The sequence below is a fragment of the Centruroides vittatus genome, unplaced genomic scaffold (genome assembly GCF_030686945.1).
Source record: "Centruroides vittatus isolate TY-2023 unplaced genomic scaffold, ASM3068694v2 contig_753, whole genome shotgun sequence".
In the NCBI taxonomy this organism is placed as follows: domain Eukaryota; kingdom Metazoa; phylum Arthropoda; class Arachnida; order Scorpiones; family Buthidae; genus Centruroides; species Centruroides vittatus.
Window position 1 is genome coordinate 331,642 of NW_027122489.1, and position 27,803 is coordinate 359,444.

Below are 27,803 nucleotides of genomic sequence, written 5' to 3' on the forward strand. Positions count from 1 at the left end.
TTTATATTTTATAAAATACAAGGGAAGGTTATTGGAAGGTGGAATCGGCGCTTCCATCGACGGCACGCCACTGGTGCTTATAGAAAAGTAACTGCTTTTTTATTGTTTGCAGCACCAAAAGTGCCATCGCGGTGAGTTTTGGTGCTAACTGTTTCCGCTTGTCCCGAAACGTCACCATGTTAGATTTGGTTGCAATTGAACTACTGCTAAATAACTCTCCGGACAGCATTGAATAGAGATACTTTAACAACGATCACTGGGTAAATAACTCGATCTTACGCAAATTTATTGTCATGGTGTTTTATGCCTGTGAGACAAACTTCGATTAGGATATGTTACCTCAACAACGTGAACTTAAAAAGTTTATATTGTATTTCAGATTTATGACATCGATGAAAACTATTAGAAGATATCACAGTCGTTACGAAAATTGCTGTTATAAAAGGAATTCTTGCAGGTCAATATAGTTTGCATAACGTTAAATAAAAAATTAATGTTTACGTTTCTTCTATTGTCATTTTTGACGAGTGATGATGATGAATGATCCAATTAACTGTAGGGCAACAGTTGAAAATTTACTTCGAGACGTCATTGTTAGTAGTGCCGTTTTTACTGTCATCGGAGTGGTAAGACAACACGGAATCGACAAGAAAACAAAATAGTGTTTTTTTCTTTCCAAAAGAAATTTTTGTTAAAAATTTTCTTTTCCTGCAGAAGTTGAGTGAGTTAACTAAGAAATAGAGAGGTCAAGCAAGACTAATTTTCGCTCTCTTGTTAGTAGAAATTCGATCCGTTCACAGTTCCGGATGGCAGGAAACAAATATTTTTGTTTTTTCTATTGTTAATTCTATTTCATTCATGTTTACACTCTGCGTATACTGAAGAAACTACCCGCAAAGTAGGACAAGTCTCTTCAAACAAGATTCAAAATATAATGTACTGGTACGTTTAATGGAAAGTACTTTTTTTTCGCATATGTAATAAGCACGCGATGTAAATAAATTATATCTCAGTAACGTATCGTTTTAATATATAAAGCAACGCAAAGGCTTTCAAATTAAAAGATTGATTCACTGCTGGACAGAAGAAAACCTTTTAATTAAACATTTAAAATATTCTAATACAATTTTTATCTTAAAATTAATATATAATTTTAAAAAATGTTCTTATAATTTTTCAAATATCGAAAGTTTGTGATTTAAAGATTTAGTTTAATTTTACAATTCCAGATGGAGGGACGTTCATTTTCATTTTGTTAAATTGTCAATCGATTTTAAATGAACGAATTCTTAATTTTAAATATGTCTTTATCATTTTCTTATTTTGTTAATATATATAATTTTTTTTATCACATTAATAATGACCCAAAACTTGATCATTAAAATTGCGAAATTAAGAATAGAAATATATACTGTATTTATAATATACATCACGTGTTTCATAACAATAATAATAATTACGATTGAAAATAATTATATAAACACAAAAATATAAGCGAAGTAAATGACATTTTAAAAAAACTTTAATTAAAAACATGTCATAAAATTTCGGATTTAGTAATAATTAAAATAAAAATAAAATTAAAAATTCATTTTTTATAATCTTATTCATTTATATAAAAATTTATTCGACCATCATCAATAAATTATAAAAAACGATAATTTATTTTAAAAATTAAAGAATTTAAATTCATTTTAAAATTATTTTAAAGGAATTTTATATTAATTTTACACTGCAAATTACAAACTTCAAAAAATAAGAATTAAAATCAAATTTAATTATTCATATAAAATAAAATATTTTTCAAAAACATAAATCATGTAAAAAAAAACCGTATTTATTTTCATCTGTATAATAAATATGAATAAATTAAATAATTTAATTTTTAAAAATTTTATTAATTTAAAAAAATTTAAATATTTTAATTTTATACCAATGACGTCATTTTAATTAATTGAACGATACGAAATTTTTATCCTTTTTTTTCGTATTTTTTTAACAATCCCGCAGTTAAAAATGTTTTGGAGGGGCAATTTAAGGGTGCAGAATATTTTTATGTCGAGAAAATCGTAGTTTTAAATATATATATTTAATAACAAAAAAACATTAATTTTCCATATTCAATACATTATAAACTTTAAAATTCTCATGGCCGCGACGTGGATCAATGAATTAATGGTACATATTTTCATAAACATTTTTTCTTCCTTCTTTATTCTACTTTAATTTCTTATATTTTTTCTATTATAATGTTTTATTATTTTAATTTTTTAACGTTGAATTATTCGTATAAATCATCAATTTCACTTATCACGTCATCATTTACAATCTCTGTCAAATAAGTTATGCAATTGTCTGCAAGTCTCAAGCAGTGTAAAGCTGATTTAGGATAAAATCCATTTTAAAAAATAAATAAATAAATAATAATAATAATAAATTGTTTCTCCAGCAAATGTTTTTAATAATCTTTTGTCTAAAAGTATTTAAAATTATTAAGATTTTAAAAAAATTATATTAATTTATCAATTGATGCAACTGAATGCTTTCATACATGTTATTTCTTCCATTTAACTAGCATTTTTTTTGTAATGGTTTCAAAATATAATATATAAATATTGCATTGTTAAAGCTGCAAATATGAAAATATAGATGTGTTTTTAAATCAATAATCCCAAAATGTTGTATTTTCAGTTAATAAAAGTATCAGTTTATATGGCAAATCATTACATAAATACAAACAAATCTTATGTAAATAATAGTGTGATGGTGTATAAAAGTTTTTAAAATTAATATTTAGCTAATAAAAATGCTTTTGTATGTATTTAATTATAAATTTAGTTTAAAAATTATGTAATTTCATAAACAATTATTTAATAAAGGTGGGACTTTTATATAAATTTAACATTAATGAAGAGTTTGTGAATTTTTTATTTGTAGATTACGCTGTAATGTATATTATGCGGTTGTGTGCGTAGAGGAACAAAAAGTGTGTTAAGTCGGTATTGGTGTAATTAATTAGAAATTCGTCTTACTGAATATTAATTTTGAACGTTAAATAGTTGTTGTTATACAATTATAATGTATTTTTGATATAAAAATGTGTTTTTCCATGTAAAAGTGCTGTTTGTTTATTAAATTATGGAATTTTTCGTACAAAGGAAATGTTTCTGTGCATACATACACAATTGATGTTATTTGACTTAAAACTGTAAGATGAAGTTTAGCTAAATTTCTGATATTGTATTTATTTATAAAAGCATTAGGGAAACTGTAATAAACTAAATAATTTTGCAATAGAACAAATAATATGTTACAAGACAGAACACTTTGCACCGGATGTTAAACACTTCTTGTTCTGAAACTAATTTTTGGCATCAGAAACAATTTTGTACTTCAGGAACATTTTTGGGCTCTTCCAGAGCTCTGCTTTGGAGAAGCCCAAAGACATTTGTGAAGTGCAAAATTTTTTCTGACGCTAGAAATTAGGTTTAGTATGGGAATTAAATATGTTATTTTGATTGATATTATTATTATTATAATTATTACCTTCTGATTGTATTTAAAATGCAATACTATCTGTAACAAGATTTGCTGTTTATCAAATATGAATTACAAAACATTACAATTTTGTTATCGAAGTTGAATGTTGTTGTTTTCCTTAAAGGATTATCATCATCATTTTTGAAGGAAAACGGTTTTTATAAAATAGTTTAATGAATATGCATGTAATCATTTTAAATCAAATATGTAGCCTTATTTATACAAAAAATGCAGGTAAATTCTATATTCAATAGTGCATAGAAATTATATTCACTATTCTTGAATCTTTCTTAAAATGGAACGAAAAAATTGAAGATTTAGTTTGATACAGTGGGGAAAGATTTAGGTAATTCAAGAACAGTTTTTCATTATAAATGAATAGATCAGTTATGTAGTTCAAAATTATAAAATAACCACAGAGAGAGTAAATCCTTAGAACTTTTGAAATGTCAACTTTTTAAAGTTGTTATAAGTTTGTTGTATTTGTTACTGATTTATTCATTTCTACTATTTGCTCATTGACAATTATCTTTACATAAAAGATTTAGCTTGCTCATGCAGCTATAATGATGTAGGCTATATTGACTAATGAGGAGAAACATTCTGTTTATTATTAATTCATTTATTTTACACTTATTATATCAGACAGATATATAACAAAGGTATATATATAAAGTATGCATGCATATATCTGATATAATAAAGAGTTGTCAGAACTGCATTTTATGTAATAAAAACATAATGTAGAAGAATTTGCTTATTGTAATAAGAGTTTTAGCTGTAGTTATCATTATCTTCTTGTAATTAGGTGTTTTTTTTTTAACTATTTTTTTCTACTATCAGTCTTAATATGTGGTTGATAACACATTTGTTATCAGTCTTAATAAATGCTTTAACAATTAAACATAAATTGTCATATTATTTTTATCATTATTTGTTTGCAGTAGAGTAGTATAAATCACCAGTATATCTTATTTCAATTATATACTTGATAAATTACTATAATTATTATTATAGTAATAATAATTAATAAATTATGAATTTATGCATTTTTTAATTGTTTTAACATATTCTTTTAATGCTAGAGTCAATTTCCACTAATTGTATTCCAGAGATTGCTTGATTACAAAATCTGAGAGGCAAATTGACTCACTTGGTCCAAATTAAGACAAATCTCATACATTTTTGAATCAATGTAATTTTTTTTATAATGTTAAATAATTTTTTTAAAGATAAAAGAAAACTATATTTTTAATTTTTAGTTATGTTCAGACTTTCTTGCTTCATTGAATATGTTAGAAAATCCACATCTACATCATCCAAATTTAAAAAAAATTCCTTTGGAAAGCATGAAAATTGAAAAAATGCAAGTCATCAGAAATCAAAAAGATATTGTGAAACAAATTTTTATTTTCTAATTATTACATTCTTTCTTTCATATTTTCAAATAATTTTTATTGCTTTCTTTCATTTTATTTTTATTGCAAATGAAAATTCAGAAAAAATAGTATCATGTATTCTAAGTGACATTGTATAGCTTCTATATTTTTGTCCTCTTGACTATATCTTTGATTGCATTTAATTTGGTTTTGTGTACTAAAAGCTATGTCATTAGCATTTGGATATTAAATGCTCTTATGAATCAATTAGGTTGATGGATGTTGTCCTATATAGCAGAGATGGGCAATCTTTTTCTATGTAAGGGCTGCATTTCAAAACTTTTGAACTGACGCAAGTCGCATACAAGAGTAAAGAGGAAAAAAAATGCCAGTAAATCACAATTATTCATTCATATATAATTACAAATTAGCATACATATACTTAATTTAGCTTTTGAAACTGATGTAAACGTAATATGTTGGAAATATTTGGTTAAATATTAATCACTGCTAGTTTTAAATTAGTTTCAATGTGTCTGTTAGCCAGTTTCTTGTTTTAATTTTTACTAAATTTATTGTGGAAAAACTATTCACATGCATAAGATGTAGAAAATAACATTTGAATTTTTGCTGCATATTTCCTTAAGCTGGAAAATTGATATATTTATTCATATTTTATGCGACGTGGGCCGCAAAAAATATTAATGTAGGCTATATGTGGCCCAAGAGTCATGGCTTGCCGATCCCTGCTACATAGGGTGTCAGATTTCTACAACTGGAAATTTTTAATAATTTTATAAATGTTTTTGGCTTGATTTAAGGCCATCAGGTCTAAACCATCACAACACAAATTGCATTCTATTTTGGAACACTGATTCTATGATGCATACACCAGATTCAAACTTTTTTAGAGTGTACAACAGTTCGATCTTCAACAAACCTGGGCAAGAATTTAAAATTAAAAACACTAACCTTGAGATTCTCCCAGCAGACAACGAAAATCCAGAAAAACATGATTTTGGATTCTACACATTCCATTTTTGAACATCAAAGCCTAAGACATTTAATTTCTGAAATTTATAACCCTGAGGCAGATTGTAGAAGTAGACTGAAAGCTTTTGTTTTTCTGAATTTTCATGTCTGCTGGGAGAATTTCAAGGTTAGCATTTTTAATTTTCGAATTTTGTGTACTGTATATTCTAAAATCTGTAATTACAGATATTAATAATTATACAGCTTATTAACACACACAACTTTATTATTGTCCTTTTTATATAATGAAGTTGTGTGTGTTAATTAGCTGTATAACTATTACTATATGTAAAGCATAGGTTTTGAATTTTGTATACATTCTAAACACTTTTGAATCTGGTATATGTATCGTAAATCTAATTGGTGTTCCAAAATAGATCTTATTAAGCAGGCCAAAAATGTTTGTCAAATTATAAAAAATTTTTGCTGGAAAGAAGAAAAGATTATTTTTTAATATTTAAACTATTTCCTGTTTATATTCTCCATTTTCTTTTCTACAACAGGATTAAAGGATACTTAAAAATGATTTAATTCGACACACTCCAATTTTCACCTTTTCAAAAAAAGTTGATGGCCAAGTGCCAAGGCAGATAAGGTGTTAACCTACCATTCTGAAAACCCAGGATTGAATCTGGGTTCCCGGAGTGTAAAGATAAGTGGTCCATCTTGGATATTTTGAGCCTTTAATTTTCTATTGGCTATTAATATGCCCATAATTCAAGGTCCGACTATTAATATGCCCAAAAAACCAAACTTATCATAATGACCACAAATGATTTTAAGGTGACTGTTTTTCATCTCATTTTTATTGACTCCAATATGCATTTCGGGCGTATAAATTCATCCCTGTTCAGTTGGATACAATGTTAATAACTAATAGAAAATTAAGATAGGCATCCAAACAAGAAGCAAATTATACTATGTTGAGCCTTGTCCTTCACTACTCAGCTGTCCTCTGTTGTAAGCCTGGTCAAACCCATCATGGGTTTGACCAGGCTCACAATAGAGAAGAAAAGCACTCTTAGTGCCTACAGAGGAGAAAGAGTTTAAAAAATCCCAAAAAAATTAAAATTGAAGTTTTTGTTTGTTTTTAGTTAATGACTGACTGGATTGATTTGAAGAAGACAACGTGTGAGCAGAGTTTAAAATCTGCTACTCATTACCATCCTCTCCCCATTAACTCCTTATCTGCGATTGTCAAGAATTTGGAGAACTGAGGGGTCACGAAGGGGAAGGGATAGAGGAGAGAAATGGAATCACCTTTCACACTGGACATATGTGGAATGGATGTATCTGTGCTTATGATTACCTTTATTTTTAGTTCAATTATTGTAATATTATACTACACAATACATGGGAAATTTATCAAGCAGGTACCTCTCAGGAGGACTTGGGAAACTGGCTCAGTTTAGGTGTTAGGTATATTAAGAAAACTGAAAACTTAATGTGGCCAGCCTATTGGTCAGGCATGAACCCATCAACTACCACCAGTGTTCAGTAGTTTTATTCACTTAGCCAGTGGATTAATAATTAGATTAGATTTTGATTGAAAAATTATAGTTTCCGTATGATTTTTTTAACGAAAGACAATGGCTCTACACAAAGTGTGACAGAAGAAAGGAAGAGAAGGAGGGTGAGAAGATAGAAAGAAGAGAAAGAAAGGATCCCTCTGTGCAGTGTACATAAAATTTGAACAACGAAAGACCTCACACTTGCTAAAACTCATCTGCCGTTCCGCCATGTTACTCTGTTTATGCTGATGTGTGATGCGCAACCTGCCTCTTGACCTTTTTTTTTTTTTTTTATTTTATACTTGTATGTTACTCCTATGCAAGTCCCTAGTCCCTAACTGTAACTGATTTAGAACCAGCATGCACATTATTCTTTGCATTGTAAAATGACATTGTGCATGCGTCAGGAACTTCTGTTTGAACAAACCTGACCTGCTGTCTGGGTCAGCGATTTTGTAAAGGTGGCAACACTAAGCTACATATAAGCTAGACATAGTAAAGTTTAATGCTTAAAACTAATAACCTAACTGAAACAAGAGAAAAGTAAATATATAGATAACAATGTTCCTGGAGACTTCTCCACATTAATTTTTCCAGCAAATTATAGTTTATTTAAACTTAGATAAATCCTATTTACTTCACTTGTTATTTTCTGGATCATCACAGGGACCAGTGGCATAATGTACTGTACATACAGGACCAAGAAATAGGAGTAGATAGAATTACCCCATCAGTAGATGCAGGGATGTGTGGTTCTGGGAAGTGGTAGCCTCCAGAAAAAGTTTTTAAATTTAGAGATATTTGTTGAGAATTTTTTTAAAGGAAAGGGTACTAGATAAAATGTCCACCAATGTAAATGCAACATTTTGTATACATCAGGGGCAATGATTTATGCAGTGTATTAGTTAACCAATGGGTTTCTGACCAATGAGAAGCCAACCAATGGAGACACAAAGGAAATAAAGAGTGTATGGACCTGAAGAAAATGGTATTAAGGTATGAAACAGAGATGCAAGATAAAAGAAAGTAAATAAATTAAACATGTACACAAATACCACAGACATGCTACAGCTAAGGAAATGCATTCTAATTTGTAAAGAAAGAGAATTTGTGGGTAGCTCACCCACAAATTCTTTTTCTTTCTTAACATAAGTGGAAATAGGATGCAGTGAATGCAGAATTCAATGTTTGAGATATAACTTTGCATAAGTGTAGCTAGTGTCAGAGACTGCTGAAATAATATGGTGTAATTCCAACAATTTCTGTTTGAGAAAGTATAGAGATAAGCTCTACAGACAAAGCAGAAAGAGTAACATTGTGTTATTTCTGCTGCATATGTGCTGAGTTGAAAGGAGGAAGCAGGTTTGAATCGTTCTTGTGTATTGTCAAGAGTAAAGATGAATATTTCACAATTAAATACTGGAATTTATAACTAGCTTTTTCAAAACCTTTTTATTTCCAGTAAAATATAATAATATTTACTTGCACGAACGAACGTTTTCGTATCTCTATCGAGACCTGCTTCAAGTTCGATAATATTCTACCAATGGAATGACCAGAGTTCAAAAATTAACTGCCAATTAATTCAAGCGTTCAAATTATTTGGTGCAAATTAATTTGGCTATTTATGTTCTACTCCATTATATACATTCACTGTCTGCATACTAATATTTTATCCCAAATTCTAAGAATAAGATGTCAATTTTGTTGTGGATCTTTCTGATATGTATATTGTCGTGTGTATGAAATAGTATTGTTGTCTTTATAATTTATACAGTTTCCTGCTCTGCTGACTTTGTATATTTTCAATTTTTCCAATTCTCCTATATGGTCCATTTGGAATGATTTCTTTATAAGGGTAACATTCCCTAGGTCAGCATGTATACCACAGCATTGGCAACAGCAGCATTACAGGCAACAGAATACCACAGCATTGGCAACATATGCGTCAGACCCGGATATACATGCTGACCTGACCTAGGGAATGCTACTCTTTTAAAGAAATCATTCCAAACAGACCATATAAGAGAATTGGAAAAATTGGAAATATACAAAGCCAGCAGAGTAGGGAACTGTATAAATTATAAAGACAACAATACTATATCATATGCATGGCAATATACATATCAGAAAGATCCACAACAAAATTGACATCTTATTCTTAGAATTTTGGGATAAAATATTAATATACAGACAGTGAATGTATATAATGGAGTAGAACATAAATAGCCAAATTAATTTGCACCAAATAATTCGACGCTTGAATTAATTGGCAGTTAATTTTTAAACTCTGGGCATCCCATTGGTAGAATAATATTGAACTTGAAGCAGATCTTGATAGAGATACGAAAACGTTCGTTCGTGCAAGTAAATATTATTATATTTTACTGGAAATAAAAAAAATTTGAAAGGGCTAAAGTTGAATAGCAATAGGAAAAGCAAAGCTTTTGAATTGAATTCCAAAATTACACGGGAGCCCGATATAAGTTTTAATTCATTTCCATGTGAAAACAGATGATTATTTGGAAATCAGAATTCAAAGAAACTCATAAATGTAATCAATGAAGAGTGAATTCAACTGTTAAGAATTGGCAAAAAGATTTCCAATTGTCCAGCTTTACATGAACAAATTATGTTGTCGATTTTACAAGAGTTTAACTTACCTTAAAGTTTAAAATGCCAGTAATTTTTGCGGGACAATGTGTGGGCATTTACATGCATTTGATATTTTATTTGTGATTAAATGAAATAAAATTAGAATTGTATTAATAAATTTGATTTTCTTTATTTTGATCTTTAAAGTCACACATTGTCCTATATGCAAGATTGTTTTGTTTGCAAGTAAATATGGTAATAATAATGAGAACTTTGTGCAAAGTTTGAATAGTAATGAAACAGATGCTTTTAAATATAGTAAAGCTGTCTTGAAGATGGAAATGATTGCATTTAAGGAAGACTTAATTTTATAGGACAAATATACCAAAGTTTTAAATAATCTTCAATGTGAATGATTCTCTATTAAATGGGCATATGATAGTAAATACCCAGAACTAAAAACATTAACTGTAAAACTACATACAATGTTTGGATCAACATATGTGAAGCAACAAAGATGAATGTCATAAAGAATAAATTTAGATCTTCACTCATTGAAGTCCACTTCCATGACCCACTGAGAATCACTCCAAATTTAGCAAATATTCCAAAGTAAAAAATGTCATTATTCAAACCAAACTTGAACTTTCATAAACTTGTACTATGCTTTGTTTAGTATTATTTATTTAAAAAAATACAAAAATCAAAGAATAAAAAGGAAGTATCAATAGAATAAAATCACTTTATTAAATTAGTATCATTGATAAAGTTTGCTGGACAAAGGTATGGAAACTTTTTCAAATGAATTTCCATTAAAAATTAGTGGTGACCACATCTGTTGTGTACATTACAGATGGACAAATAGCAGCTAAGAAAACCTACAAAACATATTTACTCATACTATTCAGGTTAAAAGCATGTCATCTATATACCTTAGATGTACAGTAGTAAAAGGTAATGGATGGTAAGTGATACCAAGAACAGTCTAAATTCTTTTTTCTCACTATCAACTCTGACAAAACAGATAACAGCAGAGAACTAATAGGAACATCCTGCTTTTGTAGGTAAAAAACTTATTCCCAAAATGGAAATTATTATTTCCTGTTAAAATAGTAAAAATAGAGCCTAGAAAAATAGAAATAATGTATCAAAATTTGTTTGTTGTAATCCCATAGATTTATTAAATTAAAATTTATATATTCTAATTGACTTTACTAAATGTAAAAAAAATTTAAATTCAAAATTTTTAAATTCTTTACAGTTTAGTTATATGCTGGACCATCAAGAGGGATGGGAAGCTGGGGATTTTTTCCAGGTTCAAAGAAACTTAGGGCCTAATGTGGTTCTTACACTATTAATGTTATGTTTACTAACAAAAAAAAATATCATTAAGACTGCATTTTATTAATAAAGAAATATTCTATACACTTTTGTATTTCATTTTTTCAAAAAAAAAAAAAAAATGGTAAAAGGAGTTTGCTTAACTCCCAGGTTCACAGAAGTTCTTGATGACTTTGGTTTATATGTGCATCTTAGTACATGTGATTCATTATAAATTTTTTAAAGAACTTTTAATATTCTACTGCTTCAAGTAGAATTCTAAAATGTCATAATATTTTTTCATCTCATCATTTAAAGTATGAAACAATAAATATCTTAAAATTTTATATGAAAAATACTTTGTTGGCTCCTACCAATAAATAAGTGAATTTGAAAGTTTTCTGGTTTTAAATATAAAATTTGGAAAATTTACATTGATTTCAAAAGAAATTTCTGAAATTTATTATTTATTTAATACGTAAATAACATGAAAGCCATTCACAAATAATTTTTGTAATTTTATGCTCTAGTATAGAATAATAATGTTTTGTGAGTGTTAAAGTTATTAATATTCCTTTGTACAGCATTCTTTGAAGTGTCACCTTATTGAAGACAAAGATCTTTAGCATGACAATGCAATTGCAAAAGAATGTATGGTGAATATTTTAGAGTGAAGCAGTCTTTTTTGAATAATAACCCATCATACTTAGCATTTGCCTGATTGCTATTTGGATTCAGGTTTGAATAATAATAATAATGAGTTGTCCATAAATCATGTCTGCATTTTTCTTGAAATTTTTACTCCCCCCCTCTTGTCCTAGTTTGTCCAAGCTTCCATAACCCCTCTTGAACATCCAGTAAAACTTGAACCCTCTTAAAACCTTTATCACTTTAGAATGATAGATAACATAAGTAAACAAACATACCTCTGAGCCTGTTACCGGTGTGTGTTTTCTAATAAACAGACTGTTACGAACATTTTTGAACTCTTAGGTTGTTCTTCAGATAACTAATAACTCCTGAATGAATGCAATTCAAATTAAATTCAATTGCATTCATTCAGGAGTTATTAGTTACCTGAAGAACAACCTGAGAGTTCAAAAATGTTCGTAACAGTCTGTTTATTAGAAAACGCACACCGGTAACAGGCTCAGAGGTATGTTTGTTTACTTTACTCTGGTGTAGTATCACTTGTTTTACCATAAGTAAAAATGAAATATACAAGAAATTCTGAAATAAATATAATAAAATGCATAAACTGTATAAATTTACAACTTATTCAACTTGTCGTAATCCCCTTCCTTCTCTCTAGTGTGGACATCATTTATGGACAGTCCCTAATTGAAAATTATTTATAAATATTTCAAAATTTTTAAAATTGTATAATATATATATATATATGTATGTATGTATTAAGTAATATTAGTAATTATTTATTAACTGACCAACTTATTTGTATAGATCAGTGCTTCTTAAACTATGGGTCATGACCCCATATGGGATCGTGTAACAGAATTTGAAGGTCGCAAAAACTTTGGTAACTGTTTGAAAAGGATATTGCTTTAACCTGAAATGTTCCTGTTAGATTCTCCAATACTGGTTAGCAAAAATAATTATGAAAATCATTTTGAATTAAAATACAGAGTGGACCAAAAGTCATGCTACCATTTAAAAAATTCAAAACAATTTTCATAATAGTGATGATTTTTTTTTAGTTTGGATATTTTAAAACTTCAACCCTTGAAAATTTGTTATGGAAATGAAATATAGCACAGCCCAGCAAACCAAAACTGTAGATTTTTATTTTGAAAATGGATGGTCCATTGTTTGCACACAAAGAACATACATGTACCATTATCAAGTAAAGAACCTGCCTGCTAAATATGCTCTGTGGTTGACTTGCCATGAGTTGAATGACCATGTTCCAGACAAACCCCAGAAAACCAGAAAATGTGAACTGTGTTGAGCAAAGCAATTAACAAAATGCAACATTGACTAGATGCCACATGTGAGTTTGATATCTTCAAAATGTCCTTACTATAAGGTGAGCAGACGTCCCACTTTTTAACAGTTTTTCCCGTGTCCCGTGGCATTTTAAAAAGGTCTTGAGTTTTGGAAAGATTAAGTTTTTGTCAATTATGTGTCAAACTTCTGTCTTATGTTTAAGATTTGTAAAGATCATTTTGTATCACGTGTATCACTACCAAGGTGTGCGTGAGCATTGGAAATAAAGAATGCTGTGCCGACAAAACCCTTTGTGTTCGTGGCAAAGACTGACAGAAAATGGTTCAGGACACGTAGTTGCTGTCCAAATGAATGAACATTTTGTTTGTTGTATGTTACATGGCACAGAGCTCTTGTCTATCGTGTCTTGTCTTAAAATTTCAGTGTCAAGAGCGGTTAGAAAATAATTTTTTTCCGTTAATCATCCGTAATAGTATAAGTCAGTTATAAGAACATGGTGTAATAAATCGTGCAGATTTCATGAATCGCATCAAAAAGTTCTTATAGTAACTGCTTAGATTGTTTAGAAGAGTGGATGGTACATTACAATGATATTGAACATTTTTATTGGGTTATATTAAAACAAGAACTTAATTGGGAAGATGTGCAAAAATCATTCTATCACATTAGTCAAAAGATAGTAATATTTAAAGATAGTAAATCCTATTGACAAGGAAAACGTTAAATTTTGGGCATCAGCAAAAATCTCAACAGAGAATAAATAGTTGGAAGTATTTCATCATTTTGAAAGAAACTATGTTCCATACAATAATACATTAAAAATTGTGGAATATGCACTGTCCTTACCAGGAACTAATGCTGCAACTGAATGCATTTTTATACCGTAAATAAAATGTGGACATCTGATAAATTACAATTAAGTGTTGAGACCTTAAAAGCCATATTATGTGAGAGAGATAATTTAACAAATTTTCACAAAAAATTTCATGACATTTTAAACGATGACGGCAATCTACTAAAAAAAATTCACTCAACGGAAATATACGAAAGAATAAAGAGTTTTTAAAGATTTATAATACTATATATGTATATTTATTATATTTGTAAACATTACATATGTTGAAATTTCAAAAAATATAATACAATACAATTTTTGCATTCTTTGATGATAAACTTTTGTGCTCTAGAACAATTTTTTTCAACAAGACAACCACTCCCCCATCAATTTTGTCCCACTTCACCAATGTTAAAATCTAGTCGCCTTACCTTACTAGAACTTCAAAAAGATTTGCACTTGTTTTGCACTTGTACCCTTACAAAGTGCAGTTAGTACAGGAGACAAAGTCGATAGATCATCAGCAATGACAGTGTTATACTATTTGTTTTCAAGATATGGAAAGAGACAACAATGAATTTCTTCATACCTCTAGGGCCACCAAAAGAATTGTGTGTACATTAACAAACTTTGCAATATCCAGCAACTGAAAACATTTGAACAGAAATTTGTGCACTGGGGGACCCATGTCATGGAAAATGCACTTGAAAGGAAGCATTTTTGGCGAATAGTAATTGAAGATCATTTGTATAATATCTTTCATAATTAGACTAAAAAAGTTTTTCAGTTTTTAAATGGTAGCATGACTTTTAGGCCACCCCATATTTAATTAAAATTAAAATATCATATGTTATATGGATACATAGCAGAGAAATCTACTTTTCAATTAAATCTATTTCCTTATTAAATCTGATTCTACTACTAGTGTACTTTTTCAAACTTTGCATTGCATTGCATATGCCATCATGTGAGGTAATGCAAGCAAAGTTTTATGCTCTTACGAGAAACATAATTTAATTACCAAGAGGTGAAAAATTTTAATAAAATTTTTTTGCTATCATTCTTCAGCATGTAGGTATAAAATTTGTAAATCCTTGGCTTGTATATTGTGACTAAGGATTGTTTTCCCAAACTTTTTGAATTCTTGAAAATGGAAATTTCCAAATCAGAAAAATTTTTTTCTCAAGAATCTCTAGATTTAAAAAAACATTGATTATTTATAAAAGACATGGATTAATTTATTAATTTGAAAAAAAAAATGTTGCAAAAGAAATCATACAAAGTGGGATTAGTGGATATAAGATTGTCTCATATTTACCTATACTTAATTTTTAAATATATTAAAAATTAATTGTATTTGTTTCTAATTTACCAATTATTAAAAATACTTTTCAGTATACATAAACAGTCTATTGATTTATCTGACAAACAAGTTCTTTGTGTTGACACAAAAATTCCAGAAAAGGAGTTTTTTCATTTTGTATTGGTCAATACCAATTTTTGCAAAATAGAGAATTTTTGAGCATTTTACCTGAGACTTCATAAATATTAATTTCCTGAGAATGAACTGAAACCACCCTGCTGTTTTGAATGCCAAGCTTTATAGATTTGATTTTTCCAATTCCTGAATCAAATTCTTACTTAAGATGTTTACTCTTATCATTGTGTGTTGAAATGGGCAGAACAGTGTTATTTAAATTCTCATCGTTTTATTGATGTAATCTATTCATTATGCTTCTTGCTATATTTGTTGTATCCTTTTTCATTTTCATCATTGACAATTGTAAAATTCAAATACTAATAACTCTGAAAAATGTTGAAGATGTCTTGCTTCCCACAGTATCAAATATTCATCCAAGATTTAACTTTTTATGCAAAAATAAACAAGCACATTTATCTTGTTAGTATGAATGTTTGCATACTAATGAGATGGAAACATACTGCCCTCCCAGACATACACTTTGCTGGAAATGTATGTAAGGTCAGTTTGTCAAATTTGCTTTTGTCTTTAATAAATGGCAATAAATGGTAAAATAATATGTAAATCAAAGAATTAGAAATAAATTGTTTTATTATTTATTTTCATCAAGTAATTTTATTTGTATACCTATTTTATAGACCTATTCACTGAGATTGCATAAAATTTTCTCTGGTAAAAAGGGGTCATGAATGGATAAAGTTTAAGAAGTCCTGGTATATTAGTCTAAACCAGTGATTCTTAACAGGGGGCTGTGGCCCCCTGGGGGTCCATAAGAAGTTTGCTGGGGGGCGCCAAATTATGCAAAATTTCCTTTAGAATATAATAAAAAGAAAATTGATGTATAACCGAATATCGTATTGGAAAGTGAAATAAGAAAGATAAAGTTTTCCTATTTAGTTTTTTCTTATTTTTTATTTCTTCCTACATACAACTTTGTAAGTACAGAAGAAATAAATGCAAATATGCTACTTACACTGCAGTATTTACTTCTTTTATTCCAAAGCAATTCTAAGAAACTATTAATGCTTGGAATTTTAAAAATAATTAGGAAAAATAGTAGGCTTTGAAAATTTAAATATTTTTGCAAAAGATATGCAAAATCTTTACCACAAGTTGTGGGAGTTTTAGTTTAGTTTTAGCATCGACTTTGGATTGATTTATCAATATGTTTCTTATTTTATTTTTTGTTAAAAATTAATGAGTTTTCATGTTTAATTGTGAAGTTTGAATGTTATTTAAATAGATAAATGTAAATCATAACTTTATTATTTCATTATTATATAAAAAATAAAGCAATAATAAAAAAAATCTATCTATTATAGATATTTTAACACACATAAATTATTATTTAAAAAATGGGAGTCACAAAAAAAATTATGAAATATTTGGTGGGCTGCGAGTATAAAAAAGTTAAGAACCACTGGTCTAAACAATTACATTAATTTATGACTTGGATATTCAATGGCCCATTTTGTGTTAAGTTAATTTAATCAATTTGAAAGGTATTGATAAAATAGAAATATTTCTAATAACAGTAAATTCAAATTAAACTAAATGAAACATGAAAGACAGAAAAAAATATAAAATGTTTTCAAATACCTGATAAAATTGCAAGGTGCCCATAAATTATCTGAACAGTTTTGTTAATAATTTTTGAACAGAATGGAAAAAGTAAAAATGATTTTTTTTAAATTTCAAACAGTAATTGAAAAAGTTCTATTGGAACTTATAAACTAACTTCAAAAGCATCATTGGATACATGCAAGATATCAAGTGTACAAATGCCTTCCAAGATCCTCTGGTCTACTGTCACAATCACTCACTTGATTTTTGTTTTTAAACTTTGGTTTTATAAACCTTTATGCATACTCACAGAAAAAAGTTCAAGGAGGTGATTTAAGAGATTGAGGTGTAGGCCAATAATACTCTCTCCACCTTGGAAATCTTTCATTACAGGCTTGGTGAACAATTATCTCCAGTGAGGCAGAATTCCATCTTGCTGGAACATAAGGTCTTCTGATAACTCTTCTACTTGTGAGGTAAAAAGTAATATGTCCAGGTAGTTTACTGTCATCTCCATTTTATCAGCAAAGAAAAAGGGATCAATTAATTGATTAGACCAATACATACTACATATTAATTTTGAGGCTGTCATATTTGTTTTGTCATCTTAGCTTTTACTTATTAATTAATCAATCAGACAAGCAGAACACAAACTTGACTAGAATAAACATTTATTAATACGTGACAACTGCTACTACACCGGATTAACTAATAAAAACGTACTTAAAGCCTGTTACCGGTGGGGTCCGCTGAAAATCGTTACAAACGTTTTCGAACTATAAAGTTCTTCTTCAGGTAACCGACGACCGTTAATCGAATGCAATTCGAATAAAATCCTAATGGAATACGATTCCGAATTCTATCGCTTGGATCGTTGACGTCATCCAGGCATGCGCTCTTACCGGCTGTGTACTATCTTAAGTTCCTATTTATGAGTGCTTGCCATGCCGTTGACAGGGCGATTTCGTCCTTATTGTTGATGCAGTTATCTTCCTTGAGATTAGCCTTATATATGCACAGAGCTTCCAGCCATCTAAGATGGTTTACGCATTGAGTTGTGTGTATTATTTTGGCTTGATTGAGAAAAGGTTCTATTTCCGGATCCGAGGTATAGATAGCAAGAGCGGTGGTTGACCTCGCGTGCAAAATATCACTCTCGTGTTCTTTCAGTCTTACTTCCAGGGAGCGCTTCGTGGAACCTACGTAGATTAGACCTCTGTCTGTTCTATGGTCCATAATCGGGATGGAGTATACGCCCGGAAGTCGTTCCTTGTTGGAAATGTCTTTACCGTTCTTTAATATATCCGAAATTGTAGCGCATCTTCTGTAGGCTATGCGTATATTCTTTTTCTTAGCAATTGATCTGTATATTGCTTCAAGATATGGATTATATGTGACCGGTATGAGATTAGGTCTAACCTCCTCGTGAAGCTGTTTAGGTTGTGGATCTTGGCTATTGTGTTTGCGGATCAATTTACTTGCAATCCCTTGGTAACCATGTTTCTCGGCTATGTGATGTATACGATTCAGTTCGGCTTGTAAAGAGCTCTGGGATGACGAGTGTGTATAAGCTCTCTTAATTAAAGCATTAAATGCTGCTGTTTTATATTGCGGCGGGTCGCAGGATCCTGCCGGTATATAGAGATGTTCTGCCTCTGGTTTACGGTAGACCTCTGTGTGGATGGACGTTTGGTCGATTTTGATGTTGATGTCGAGGAAATGCGCTTCCGTAACGTGTGCTTGGTCTATCTCTAGGGTCATGCCGTAAGGATTATCATTGAATGCCCCGACAAACTCCGATATGTCCGGTTTCCGTCTCCACAGGATGAGAATATCATCTATGTATCTTTTATATAGTAAGATGTTCGGTGAATACTTCGTGATGATCTTAGATTCCAATTGCCTCACCACCATCTCACATAGATCTCCTGCGATGGGGCTGCCCATCGGGACCTCTCTACCCTGGGCATATGTGACTCCCTTGAATTGGAAAAAGGAGTTATAACATAATAGATGCGCCAATTCTAAAATCTGTTGATGTAGAGAGCTGTCATTCACGATGTTAAAGAGTTTGTCTCTAAGGGCGCAAAATACCGGTGGTAGTTTGATTGACGGGTATAACGACTTAAAGTCCAACACTGTTATGAAGCCGGGAGATGCTGGTAACTTTCCCAGTTTGGATAATAGTTCCGCTGGGTTCGTCAGAGCATATGGGTATCCTTCCAAGTCGTTCGACAGTAGCTTATGAGCGCGTCTCTCCAGTTCAATGGTTGGAGCTCTCGCTTTGTCAATAACGGGTCTTAACTGTTGACCCGGTTTGTGGGTCTTCGCGAAGGCGAAGATCCTAGGACTGTCCGGAGAATCTATTACGATATTCCTTAATCCCAGGCGTTTAGCTAACTTCGTGTTGGAAAATCTTTTGACCTTCGCCTGTAAGCTATCTATCGCATTAATGGGCGCCCTGGTGCATTGAGTGCTGTTAATATGTTCTTCTATACGACTATTGTACGTATCCCGCTTCATGAGAACGAAAGAATGGCTTTTGTCGGCTCTGACTAAGGTGACTTTATTTTGTTGCATCCATCTTTTTGTGCGTTCCACGTTATATTTTATTCGTTTGCTGTCCTGAGGCTGCTTGGAATTTTTAAGTTTGTGTGTGGCTTTCCATCTAAAGTATTCCTTCTCCACCTGCGTTAAACCTGTTATAAGGGATTCTAATTCCGGAATGGTGTTTATTTCTTCTGTAGACGGTGCGGGTGCAAATTTGGGACCCAAGCTCAAGACTTTGTGAGCGTACTCGGGTATCTTCAAGTCGTCCCACACGAGGTACGGGAATGAGGGTTGTCGCGGTTTTCGTGGTGTCTGCAATCGAAAGATCCACTTGAGTTTTCGATTATATCTCTTCTTCAATGAGATCCCGAGCTTTTCCTGTATGGTTACTAGCCGTATGTTTTCCTGGGATAACAAGTAGGGATTCCGATCAAACAGTGCGTTCTCAATCTTGATCAGCTCTGCGATGCTGGAGTATATTTGCTTCCTCGTTATGCGTATTGCTCGGTTCAAGCACATACTCTGTATTTTTGGCAGCAAAGGTTCACTACCCGGAGGGAGTCGAATTCGGAAAAACGACATAGGTAGTACTTTTTCGTTTTTGCATTCTCTCAGAAAGTCGTATCTGGCTCTTGCCTTAGTTAGGCGTATGAGCGTTCGCTTGTAGCTATTAGCCGGCATCGCTAATTAATACGTGACAACTGCTACTACACCGGATTAACTAATAAAAACGTACTTAAAGCCTGTTACCGGTGGGGTCCGCTGAAAATCGTTACAAACGTTTTCGAACTATAAAGTTCTTCTTCAGGTAACCGACGACCGTTAATCGAATGCAATTCGAATAAAATCCTAATGGAATACGATTCCGAATTCTATCGCTTGGATCGTTGACGTCATCCAGGCATGCGCTCTTACCGGCTGTGTACTATCTTAAGTTCCTATTTATGAGTGCTTGCCATGCCGTTGACAGGGCGATTTCGTCCTTATTGTTGATGCAGTTATCTTCCTTGAGATTAGCCTTATATATGCACAGAGCTTCCAGCCATCTAAGATGGTTTACGCATTGAGTTGTGTGTATTATTTTGGCTTGATTGAGAAAAGGTTCTATTTCCGGATCCGAGGTATAGATAGCAAGAGCGGTGGTTGACCTCGCGTGCAAAATATCACTCTCGTGTTCTTTCAGTCTTACTTCCAGGGAGCGCTTCGTGGAACCTACGTAGATTAGACCTCTGTCTGTTCTATGGTCCATAATCGGGATGGAGTATACGCCCGGAAGTCGTTCCTTGTTGGAAATGTCTTTACCGTTCTTTAATATATCCGAAATTGTAGCGCATCTTCTGTAGGCTATGCGTATATTCTTTTTCTTAGCAATTGATCTGTATATTGCTTCAAGATATGGATTATATGTGACCGGTATGAGATTAGGTCTAACCTCCTCGTGAAGCTGTTTAGGTTGTGGATCTTGGCTATTGTGTTTGCGGATCAATTTACTTGCAATCCCTTGGTAACCATGTTTCTCGGCTATGTGATGTATACGATTCAGTTCGGCTTGTAAAGAGCTCTGGGATGACGAGTGTGTATAAGCTCTCTTAATTAAAGCATTAAATGCTGCTGTTTTATATTGCGGCGGGTCGCAGGATCCTGCCGGTATATAGAGATGTACCTATATACCGGCTATATACTCTATATACTCTATATACCGGCAGGATCCTGCCGGTATATAGAGCGGTGGTTGCACGCGAGGTCAACCACCGCTCTTGCTATCTATACCTCGGATCCGGAAATAGAACCTTTTCTCAATCAAGCCAAAATAATACACACAACTCAATGCGTAAACCATCTTAGATGGCTGGAAGCTCTGTGCATATATAAGGCTAATCTCAAGGAAGATAACTGCATCAACAATAAGGACGAAATCGCCCTGTCAACGGCATGGCAAGCACTCATAAATAGGAACTTAAGATAGTACACAGCCGGTAAGAGCGCATGCCTGGATGACGTCAACGATCCAAGCGATAGAATTCGGAATCGTATTCCATTAGGATTTTATTCGAATTGCATTCGATTAACGGTCGTCGGTTACCTGAAGAAGAACTTTATAGTTCGAAAACGTTTGTAACGATTTTCAGCGGACCCCACCGGTAACAGGCTTTAAGTACGTTTTTATTAGTTAATCCGGTGTAGTAGCAGTTGTCACGTATTAATTAGCGATGCCGGCTAATAGCTACAAGCGAACGCTCATACGCCTAACTAAGGCAAGAGCCAGATACGACTTTCTGAGAGAATGCAAAAACGAAAAAGTACTACCTATGTCGTTTTTCCGAATTCGACTCCCTCCGGGTAGTGAACCTTTGCTGCCAAAAATACAGAGTATGTGCTTGAACCGAGCAATACGCATAACGAGGAAGCAAATATACTCCAGCATCGCAGAGCTGATCAAGATTGAGAACGCACTGTTTGATCGGAATCCCTACTTGTTATCCCAGGAAAACATACGGCTAGTAACCATACAGGAAAAGCTCGGGATCTCATTGAAGAAGAGATATAATCGAAAACTCAAGTGGATCTTTCGATTGCAGACACCACGAAAACCGCGACAACCCTCATTCCCGTACCTCGTGTGGGACGACTTGAAGATACCCGAGTACGCTCACAAAGTCTTGAGCTTGGGTCCCAAATTTGCACCCGCACCGTCTACAGAAGAAATAAACACCATTCCGGAATTAGAATCCCTTATAACAGGTTTAACGCAGGTGGAGAAGGAATACTTTAGATGGAAAGCCACACACAAACTTAAAAATTCCAAGCAGCCTCAGGACAGCAAACGAATAAAATATAACGTGGAACGCACAAAAAGATGGATGCAACAAAATAAAGTCACCTTAGTCAGAGCCGACAAAAGCCATTCTTTCGTTCTCATGAAGCGGGATACGTACAATAGTCGTATAGAAGAACATATTAACAGCACTCAATGCACCAGGGCGCCCATTAATGCGATAGATAGCTTACAGGCGAAGGTCAAAAGATTTTCCAACACGAAGTTAGCTAAACGCCTGGGATTAAGGAATATCGTAATAGATTCTCCGGACAGTCCTAGGATCTTCGCCTTCGCGAAGACCCACAAACCGGGTCAACAGTTAAGACCCGTTATTGACAAAGCGAGAGCTCCAACCATTGAACTGGAGAGACGCGCTCATAAGCTACTGTCGAACGACTTGGAAGGATACCCATATGCTCTGACGAACCCAGCGGAACTATTATCCAAACTTGGAAAGTTACCAGCATCTCCCGGCTTCATAACAGTGTTGGACTTTAAGTCGTTATACCCGTCAATCAAACTACCACCGGTATTTTGCGCCCTTAGAGACAAACTCTTTAACATCGTGAATGACAGCTCTCTACATCAACAGATTTTAGAATTGGCGCATCTATTATGTTATAACTCCTTTTTCCAATTCAAGGGAGTCACATATGCCCAGGGTAGAGGGGTCCCGATGGGCAGCCCCATCGCAGGAGATCTATGTGAGATGGTGGTGAGGCAATTGGAATCTAAGATCATCACGAAGTATTCACCGAACATCTTACTATATAAAAGATACATAGATGATATTCTCATCCTGTGGAGACGGAAACCGGACATATCGGAGTTTGTCGGGGCATTCAATGATAATCCTTACGGCATGACCCTAGAGATAGACCAAGCACACGTTACGGAAGCGCATTTCCTCGACATCAACATCAAAATCGACCAAACGTCCATCCACACAGAGGTCTACCGTAAACCAGAGGCAGAACATCTCTATATACCGGCAGGATCCTGCGACCCGCCGCAATATAAAACAGCAGCATTTAATGCTTTAATTAAGAGAGCTTATACACACTCGTCATCCCAGAGCTCTTTACAAGCCGAACTGAATCGTATACATCACATAGCCGAGAAACATGGTTACCAAGGGATTGCAAGTAAATTGATCCGCAAACACAATAGCCAAGATCCACAACCTAAACAGCTTCACGAGGAGGTTAGACCTAATCTCATACCGGTCACATATAATCCATATCTTGAAGCAATATACAGATCAATTGCTAAGAAAAAGAATATACGCATAGCCTACAGAAGATGCGCTACAATTTCGGATATATTAAAGAACGGTAAAGACATTTCCAACAAGGAACGACTTCCGGGCGTATACTCCATCCCGATTATGGACCATAGAACAGACAGAGGTCTAATCTACGTAGGTTCCACGAAGCGCTCCCTGGAAGTAAGACTGAAAGAACACGAGAGTGATATTTTGCACGCGAGGTCAACCACCGCTCTTGCTATCTATACCTCGGATCCGGAAATAGAACCTTTTCTCAATCAAGCCAAAATAATACACACAACTCAATGCGTAAACCATCTTAGATGGCTGGAAGCTCTGTGCATATATAAGGCTAATCTCAAGGAAGATAACTGCATCAACAATAAGGACGAAATCGCCCTGTCAACGGCATGGCAAGCACTCATAAATAGGAACTTAAGATAGTACACAGCCGGTAAGAGCGCATGCCTGGATGACGTCAACGATCCAAGCGATAGAATTCGGAATCGTATTCCATTAGGATTTTATTCGAATTGCATTCGATTAACGGTCGTCGGTTACCTGAAGAAGAACTTTATAGTTCGAAAACGTTTGTAACGATTTTCAGCGGACCCCACCGGTAACAGGCTTTAAGTACGTTTTCATTTATTAATATATATGGTTTAAATAAGACACTCAAGACCAACTTACATTGAGGTTGTCACCATTAATGAAAAAGGAGAGTTACAAAAAACAATGTTGCCAGCTTTTTTAAACAAGTAATAATTATATTTAATATATGCATATTTAACATCATGCTCAAATTTTCAGAACATGTGGGAATTTTCTGAACCATAAATGTGAACATGCCTGAAAGCTGGAAGATGGCTTCATTTGAAAACATATGAGATTAACAAAATTTTTGTCTTCTTCCAATTTATTCAAAACAGTAACACCACATTCCTTTTGCTTTTGCCAGTCACCTGGTTAGACTGCTTGCACCAACTCTACCTTTTATGGATGTACTGTAAACCTGCCTAAAATAGGAATTTATTGGACTGATAAGATGTTTTGTTTTGTTTGGGTTTCTGTCTTATAGAGGAATGTTTCTTCACATATGCAATCGTGTGTCTGTGTGTGCGTGTGTGCATGCTAAACCAGAAAAATATGAGAGAAATGCACACACAGTCTTATATATACTCTGCAGTTGTGTACTGAATAATTGTATTTTACATTCTTTTCCAAAAAACAGCAATGAAAGTCTGTCTTGTTTTGTTGGCAGCAGCACACTTTTCCATTTCATTTCTTCATGTTAATAATTCAAATAGTTCTGTGTTGTTTGCATCAGCAAGTTTTGCAACTGACATACTTGTTCAAGGGCTTTTTTGTAGCTCCCAGTTTTCTTTTCTACTGAATCTTCTAATTTATCTGTGTCATTTTCCTCACTTCTTTACTGTTAACAATACTCATTAATTTTCCTGTAGGCTGGTGTTCTGCTATTAATTCATCAGTGGACTGTATTCCTGCACTAAATTCCAAATTTTCATTGATTGTCACAAGATATGTGCATCGACATTACTGAATGCACTGGCATTCGAGAGAGTTTGCAATGCATCTGTAAATCCTGAATCCATAACACTATCATATTCTTGAGAGCTATCACTTGGAAAGCCATCTTTAAGAAAACATTTTTGGATTATTTAACAGTGGTGTGTCGTGACATTTGATTATAGGGAAGCTGTGTTTCTGTAAGAAGCTGACTTCCAGGGGCAATCAGTTAATTGCACCTCAGTAATGGTCCATTCGTACATGCGTGGTGGTGGAAAAGACAAAGACAACAAGTATCTGACAAAAACCGTTTATTTTAACATAAAATAAACATACACTATGTAAAAAATAGTTTGCTTTAGGACAATCAGCTGTTTGGATGTCCTGGGCATTGATGTGGTTCTTTGATCGTCAATGGAAGGTGGTCCCAGGACAGTGGTGTTGACAAGTCTGTAAGGCACGGGCAGTCTTCGTCCGTTGGCGTCGGGGACATGGTCGAAGTCTGAAGTGGCACAGGTTACAGGTTGGCACAATAGACGAGAAATTGTTTTTTTTTTTTTGCGCATTGACACACAATATTTTGATTATTCAGAACGTTAACTGAGTGCGAGGTGTCCTTGATTGTCAGGGATTATATCAATCTCCATTCTTTCTTTCATCCATTTTGATTGGTCGTTCTCCCTCAATTATGCTTCCCGAGTGGTTGGTTCCTCATTACTAAATGTAATGAGACTCTTACCTGGAGTGTGAGAAAAGTCAAAATCGAAGATGAATTCGATCTTCCACAAATCATAGGACAACTTCCTTCCACGATTTATGGTTTCTGCCAGGCAGTTTGATATAAACAATAGGTGTCTGACTACAAATGACTTTTTCCTGTTTTTTAAACTAATAAATTTTTCTCTAAATTAACCATTTTTTCATGTCTTTTATGACAGTTCGGACCTGTCTGGAACCTCACATTTCCATAAAAATTTTAAACAAACACTGGAAATGACAAAAACAAACAATTTATGTATTTTAGTTCTAAAATACAAATAATTCATACATAATACAAATTGATATGATACAAACAATATTAGAAAAATTGTTTTTTTTTAAATTTTTTATAAACTAACTCTATTCGGCAATTTTTTTTCTGCAAAGTCGTTAATTACTTTATCATAAAAGTTACTGGTCGTTGATTCCATCAACATATTTGAAAGCTCTTTTTCTATTGAAAGCAATGCTAGCGACGACAATCTTCCCTCCAACCATGAGTGTTCCTGGCCAATGTATGAATTTGCTTCGTGGTTGAAAAACTGTGCTCAACAGACCCACTGATTGATGGAACTGTAAAAACTAATAATATTAAATCATATAATTCTTTTAGTACATCTTTGTTTGGATCGTCATTATTTATAATACTTTTTATGTCTAAGAATTACTTGTTAATGTGGTCCAGACATGAATATAAATAATGCGATTCACTACGTAATTTAGATAAATCAAAAAATTTCCCATAAAATTTACTTTAATTTAAAGAATTAAAAAATGCTTGGAAAAATTGTTAATAATTTTAATATTATGAAAAACATCTAAAAGTGATAAAAATTCTAAAGATTTTATGTCTGAAAATCTGTCAATATAATTACAGTATAATTAAAAGAAAATTATAATTAAATATAACTTTTCAAAGAAACGTACATAAAAATAACATTGAATACTCTTTACTTTTTAAATCTTAAAACAATTCACTTAGTCATATAGCTCCCTACCAGTGGCTAAGGGATAGAATCATTGGAAGTGTTATATGATATTTTGGTGTGTAGCTTTTACCAGCTAAACCAGGTGAGGTTGGTACTCTGTAAAGTGCATGCGCCAATGCCTATAATCTGGCTGCTTTACATCATTCAGTTATTTTTGCTGTGGAAGCTGACCCGGTTTCGACAATACAGTGCTTCCATTCTGCCACTGATATTCGAATATACAACAGCAATCTTATCATTTTTTTCACATGTAGTAGTACAAGTATAGAAACATGTAGTATACATGTTTCTATACTTCTTAATATAAATTAATATTTTATTATAACCGCATTATTGCGGTTATAATAAAATATTAATTTTAATTAATTCAAAATACATTAAAATATAAAAATAATCACTCAATATGAATTTATATTTTAGAAAATACAAGGGAAGCAGTGCTTCCACTGCTTCCAATGATGGCACACCATTGTTATTTTAGTAGAAATATCATTGCTCCAACATTGCAATATCCAATTCATAGCATCTAATTCATCACATTAAATTTTTTTGCAAGTTCCATTGCAGAAGTGCATGTGTCCATGTTTACAATGAATGACTGCAGCATCTGGCATGGATAATGGGATTTCAGAGAGAAAAAAATAACTCTCTGATCCAAAGGTTATGTCACACT

General features: G+C 32.6%; 1 protein-coding gene across 1 annotated transcript in view; it reads left to right on the top strand.

Moving 5' to 3' along the window:
• The first annotated feature begins 2,029 nt into the window (after positions 1-2,029).
• The window catches only part of LOC136981347 (MOG interacting and ectopic P-granules protein 1-like), an 81,687-nt gene continuing 55,913 nt past the window's right edge, over positions 2,030-27,803 (top strand). Inside the window, exons 1-2 of the mRNA XM_067277665.1 lie at positions 2,030-2,178; positions 12,839-12,976. The gene's annotated coding sequence lies outside the window, so the exon portion shown is untranslated. The remainder of the gene's footprint in view (positions 2,179-12,838; positions 12,977-27,803) is intronic.